Genomic DNA, 7,199 nt, shown 5'->3' with positions numbered 1-7,199 from the left:
CTACATTTTACATTTAACAAAAAAGTCCTTATCTAAAGAATATTATGAGATGATCACACACTCACAAGAGGAAGGTAAACACTAGAATCCAAACACATGTTTGGTTAGATCATATTACAGTCTGTAATCTGTACAATCTGTTATCTCATTATTTGAATGGCATTTACTCATTGAACAGTATAAGATTGTATTTTATCTTCAACTTCTGTTTGTTTGTGCACCTACACTTAGTTTGTAACCGCAGAAGTGGCATAGCTAAATGTTACAGAGCCTGCTGTGTCGTGTCTCTTTCTTTTTCAGGGCTTTGTGGGTTTGGCCAGCAGCCAAGGGGAAGAAAACGATATTAAGCAGAAGTGCGGCGGGCAGCAGAGCTAGAAAACTGAGCCTCTGAAGACCAGCCTATGAGCATGGAGGAGTTATTTGATCTGAAAGTAAGGGATGGTGTAGCACTATCCACTCCCACTCGGCTTGTCATGCTTTCTTTAAAGTGATGATACAACTCATCCAGCCACGTAGGGAATGACTGTGTCAGTATGTATGCTGTATTTCTCTCTCTTGCTGTTTCTTTTTCCACTGGATCTTATTGCTGTTCAGGAGGAGTCAACCTGTTCCTTCTTCTCCGGCTGCCTGTCAAAATGTAACAGAAGACTTTCACTCGAGAGAAAATAAACCGACTTATTCAGGAGACTTTACTAATGGCTCCAATCACACAGTAATATTAAAACCGACGTCAGCACAGTTAGCAAGGCTGCTTAAAAGACGACTACAAATGGCTAAGATTATGACTGTAACCTTTCATACAAATAAACATATTACGATCTTAAAAAATATCGTTTTTAAGAGTGAATGCTTCTGAAGATGATTGAATGTTGAAAAGCTAAGATGCTCTGTTTGGTGGCCAGGTGAAACACTGTACTTTAAAATGTTACTACACTGCTGTTCTTAAGTCTGCTACTTGGTTTGCCTGGCTTAATCAGCTAAACGACAAATTTAACATCACCTCTCCAGTCAGCACACAGCAGGACTGCCATTTTTAATGCTTGCAAATGGCGCCTAAGCGCACCATGAGGTGAAGACCCACAAAAATACACAAACGATCGTAAACACACACACACCCACACACACACACGTAAACACAGACTCACACAGGTGTGACAGGAGGCTGGAGGCTGTGGATTTACTACACAGGAAATGGAGGGACGGCAGGAGGTTATGACACGTCATTAAGACACATGCAGAAATACAAACACACACACAAACATTTGATGTGTTTCTCTGTCAAACACGTACAGAGTTTAATAATAATTAAAACAGTGATGCATTCAGAGGGGACGGAGTTATGGAGAAACAATTGAAACCATAACTGGTCATGTGTGTGGCGGTGCTGTGGGTCATCTGGTACTAGCCCCATCACTTTAAGCCATGCACAAGTTGAGAGATTGAAAAATGTTTTTGTTGTTATACTCATATTTAAACTCTTACTCAAGCAGCAGGAACTCTTATGTCCACTGATGACACAAATCCCTGAATGCATTTGGGTCATTGTAAAACTGTTTGTTATAACTTAAGCAGGGGCACATCCAGAATGCTTTGACTGGGGTGGTTAGACCGGGGCCCTGACTAATGCAGGGGTGGCATTAAATTGGTGTTTACACATGTACAAATTAAAAGGGTTTTTTTACCCTTTCTGTATCCACTATAGAATGGATAGCTGATACATTTCCCCAAGGGGACATTAAAAGTGTATAGTATCGTAAACAACTAACAGAAATGTGTTACTTTCAAAGGCAAACAAAGCTATAGCAGCCTGTTGCAACATTTTACATCATATTGTAAGTCTTGCCTCTTACAAGGCAAATTGCTAATCATTGTTGAGGATTTCTGATTTGTATTGTGTAAACTAAGATTTGAAGGGGGCCCAAGCCACCTCCAGACACCTCTGGAAATTCCCCATAACCTTAGATCTTGTCCCTTCATCCTCAAACCTGATTATTTTCTTCAATTTGAATGTAATCTAGATGACTGTTGCCTGTACAGTAAAAAATAACTGCTAAAAATTAGGGCAACCTGGCCTCAGGACAGGACAGTGGATGGAGTGGGAAACAAAGATGAGAAAGTGGGGATGAATTTTGGTAAAGGGCCAAGCATGGGAGTCAAACCTACAGGGCTAAATGAGCTGATTCTTTTCTGTCTGACAGTCATCTGACTCTTAATACACAACATTTCATCATGGCCTAGCATAACCCGCCAACAGGTCACTGAGGTTAAGTGATCCTAACACAAACTCAAAGGTTTTAAATCACCATAAAGACAGTGGTGAGCAGTGTCAGACATCAAAGTATAGTTGCTATCACGCTATCATATAGAAGCAATTCACAATAAATCTCAGTGCCAATGACAGATGACTGTTGTGCTGTTCAGACTTTGTGGGTGAGTGTTGGCCTGTGTTTGTTCCTGGATAGCATCAAAGCTGTCTGACATCCTCAGACTCAAGCTAATCTTTGAAAGAAGAGACACTGATTGCATACTTGTATTTTATGTCAATTAACACCACCTTATCATTATCATACTCCTGCTCTGCCTGTTTGGATGTCTGCCCTGGGGTGGGGGTGTTTTGTGTACACACAGTGTTTGTGTGGTGGGAATCTAGCCAGGTATGTTTACATAAAGGAGAGCTACAGTCATACAGAGAGTTGTACAAAAGAAAATGTGCAACATTTTAAGAATTACTAAATATATATAAAGTCAGTAGCTTTTTCCTAAAATATTTACATATAACCAGCGAATATGACGTTAGCGGCTTTGGTTGGCATGACGCGGAGTTGGCCTCTGGTGGTGCCAAACACTGGGGGTTAGCTTGTGCTAGCATGTGGTTGCTTGCACCGTAGGTACAGGCAGTAAACATAAACTCGCTAACCCTGCAGTAGTTGTGCGCTTCTGGGGTCAGTAAGCCCAAGAGTAGGGGCTCAGATCGAATGTTGTATTCATAAGCTATAGCGTTTACTACAGTTTTTTGTTGAGTTCATGTTATATTTTAATGTGACTGTGCATGTTTGGTAAATTATTTTTTTATAATTACACAGGGGATGTTTTATAATTTACCAAAATCTGTGAAAAGCAGTTGTTGACCTTTTGGAGAAAAACGCTTGTTTTATATTTGGAAAAGATATAGATGAAACGATCAATCTCACGTCTGCTAAAGTTAGCGCCATGTTAGCTTCGCATAGAAACTTCAGGGGGGAAAACCACATGGCTTCCAAAAGTAACAAAATCTTACTACCGACTCAACAAATGCTCACTTACAAGTAAAAAGAGGATGAAAGTATCGCACTATAGGTTTTTTCGGAGGTTGATATAGTGGACAAAAGACATTTTGCCTTCTTTCTGATCAATAATTCAAGGCGAACTGCTTTTTTTTTTTATGCTAAGCAATATTCCTTCATGTCAACATATTCCCCTATTGTTTACTTACTGCAAATATGGAATACCCTATAATATGACCTTTTTCCTCATTTCAATCTCTTTTACAAGTTGCTGAAAATGTTGCTAAAATCTAGCTCGTCCCAGAGACTCTATAATAAGTAAAATAACCACAACCATCTCATCAAATATCACTAAAAAGTAAACATATTCAAATTGCTCTCCGTTAACTCTGCAGTTCTACATCATTCCCTTTGTTAGACAGAATTAACCAGGACAGAATAGAGTAGCTTGAGTCAGAGAATCACTGGATATTTTCCTTCTGTTGATCATTTCTCTCTCTCTGCTGTCTGGCAGCAGCACAGTGCTCATAGTTTCCATCCTCAGCGTGTCTGCCCCGTGTGTGTGTGTGTGTGTGTGTGTGTGTGTGTGTGTGTGTGTGTGTGTGTGTGTGTGTGTGTGTGTGTGTGAGTGTGTGTGTGTGAGTGTGTCAGGAGAGGGGGGATGGGTCTGATATTCTTTGCATGTTGGGAAACTGGGAAAGTAAGTACAACAGAGAGACATTAAGTGTGTTAAACATTCCTCTCTCTCTCTCTCTCGTTCTCTCTGGCTGTACTGAGTCACTCCTTGGTCTGCTTTTCCATTTGTTCACTCTCAGCTGGCCTCCTCCCCTCTTCTATTTGATCCAGCCCATCCCTTATTCAAGACTCCTTCTTCATTGCATTTCACTTCATCTCCTTTACTGTACACAAGTAAAATGCATTAGGATGATTCCCTCATTACCAAGCTGTGTGATTGGCTACATAGGAGTGGATGTCGCTCTATGACCGCAGGGTCTCTCTTTGCTGATGTCAAGCCTGTGAGGAAGACACTGACATCTGTGTGTGTGTGTGTGTGTGTGTGTGTGTGTGTGTGTGTGTGTGTGTGTGTGTGTGTGTGTGTGTGTGGTTTGCTTTTTGGGATGCTAATGCTACAGCATCCCTCAACCAGCAGCTCTGTAGCTAAACTGCACAAGACAGACAGAGAAATTGATTTATATCTTTTTTCCAAATTTCAAACTTAGTCCAGGTGTCTTTTCACACGTGGGTGATAATAAAACAAGTATGTAGCATGTGTGTGAGGCTGCACCTATAGGCCCAGTGGTGCTTTTGAGCTAATCTCACAAAGAACATATTTAAGTAATCACCACCTTGAAGTGTTAAGGTTTCTTTTTATTCTTGCTGTTTTCATGTGAAGAGCCTCTTTAATGTTATTTGGAATGTAAGACTGTATGTGTAGCAGACAATGCTAACATGCTATGTTTAGCAATTTAGCTTTAGTATACATGTGGGTGAGGACCCATGTCTGCAAAAAAGGCATGCATGAACTCCTTTCTTGTAGTGTATTGCTCGCTAAGCTGGGGGTTTTCAGCTGCATCTTTCTTTTTCATTTTATTTCATTTTCTTCATGCAAAAGTCACACACATTTATAACATTTTTTCAAATGCACCATTAATAGTTAATTGGGTACTGCATTGTTATTTATGTTTATCTATTTTAGGTTGTGCAGCTCTTTGTGTTTGGTCACAGATGACAGAGAGTGACTTTGACAACAACTTCAAATGAATATATTTTCACTTAAAAAAGGGATTTGAGTCCCATTGTCTTTTTGCTTTGATTCATCACTCTTCTTAACGTCAGACTCCTGATACAATACTGCATAGCTTATTAGTGGTACATGCGTTAAAGCATTTAAAGCTCAAACTAAACATTAATGTGATATATACTTTGTTGGCTTCTTAAGTTCTCAGTCGGTTTTTAATTATTTTCTTGTGGTGCCAAAGTATCATTGGGGCACTTGCCACAAACACACACGCGCGCACACACACACACACACACACACACACACACACACACACACACACACACACACACACACGCACACGCACACGCACACACACACATATATTTAAATGCCAGACAACCTCTTTGAGTCTGTCTGAGTTTACCTTGGAGAGCACTTCAAAAACAGACTGAATGTATGTGTGTGTATGTGTGTGTGTGTGTGTGTGTGTGTGTGTGTGTGATTGTGTGTGATTGTGTCTGTGTGTACAAAGGGAATCAGTGTGTTTCTTATGTGTCCTTGCATTCGGGTACATTTTACTACAGTATGGTGAATAAATGCTGCAGAAGAAAGATTTTCTGGGTGGATCTCTGCAGCTACGAGTACAGTTTGACCTCATTGACAGAGAAAAAAAAGGGGAAAAGAAAGGAAAGGTTGGGAGAGGGACGTCGAGGAAGAGTTACAGAAAAGGGGGAGGAAGGAAGAGTGAGTCATACATGTGGACGTGGCTTCCCTTGCTTTCTCTCTCTCGCTCTCTCTCCCCTTTTCGCTCCTGATCCCTTCGTCTAGATCTATGTCCGTCCTCCGTTTTGCTACCCAAACCAGAGCGAGCCTTCAATTATCTGTTTTTGGCGAAGAGAGAGGGAGAGGGAGAGGGAGAGAGAAGACTGTGGACCAAGATGAACTTCATCCCAACATTGACTCGCTCTCGCTCTCTCTCTCTCTCCCACTCTCTGTCTCTCTCTTCCTCTCTCTCTCAATCTTGGAAATTCCTTCATCATTTTCCTTGATATAAAACTAATTCCAAGTGGCTCTATTTCTTTCTCCCTCTCTATCTCAGTTGTAATGCCAGGGGTTGTTTTAATAACAGGTGGCAGTCGAGTGTAGTTAGTCTAGCCCACAGGCCTGCACTTTACACCCACGCCCACTGAATTAACTTATTACATCCTTAAGGGCAATTTGAAGTCTCTCTAGAGCATTTTTGATGTCTGTCAGTCGTCTGTAATCCTTCAAATGTAACTCCGAGGCATGCGTGTGACGAGACACATCGCAGTCTAAGTATGAGGATGGGCGACCCAAACGCAGCATTCACATGGACACAAACAGACACACAGGGGGAGAGAGACGTGATTACATATGTAGAGAGCCTCAGCTGGGTTCGATTTTCTAAGATTAAAATACAATCATTACGTCTGTTGGTATGGGAGATCTTTATTTCAGGAAAGTTGTTACACATTGTTGTAACCGTGAAGGAAAATCCTGGCATATGAAATTGGATTTTGGAAAAAAAACAGCTATTAGCACGAGTGTAATCCACCCAAAAGAAAATGTTTTGGACTGTAGGTTTAGGACCTGTGGAAGGCTTTAATACTGTGTCTGTATTTGGGGTAGCGACTGCATAGGCGCATAATGCCTTCCTGTTTTTATATTTTTGAATGATGTCACAAATTTGGGTAAAACCTTTTCAGCTAGATGAGAATGGCTTTATGCTACATGCAGCGATACAGCAAGCTAGCAGCGGGTTAGCCTGTCTTAGCATAGCATTAAGACTGGAAATAGGCAGACAATGCCCAAAGGTAACAAAATCCTTTATTTTTTACTCAATATAAACCAAATTGTGAAAAAAACATGTTGGTATTCTATCGTGAATTCTTTGCAATCAGAGTCTGTCTCTATACCTTGTTTTTTTGTTAATCTAGCGTTGTTTTATTATTATTATTTCCAGCATTGCAACCTCATTGAGGATATACAGCAGACCCAGAAACAGCCAATTAGCAGGTGGTCAGTTCCTGTAGAGCTCTGAAGGCGCACACACTGACACACTCATGTGAACACATGATTATTAGGTGGAAACCTCTCGTTCCACACACACACACACACACACACACACACACACACACACACACACACACACACACACACACACACACACTTGCAGTAAATTATTATTAGGAGGA

The sequence above is a fragment of the Labrus bergylta genome, chromosome 16 (assembly GCF_963930695.1).
Source record: "Labrus bergylta chromosome 16, fLabBer1.1, whole genome shotgun sequence".
Taxonomy (NCBI): domain Eukaryota; kingdom Metazoa; phylum Chordata; class Actinopteri; order Labriformes; family Labridae; genus Labrus; species Labrus bergylta.
The sequence above is the reverse complement of the archived record's forward strand: the minus strand, read 5'-3'. Positions refer to the sequence as shown.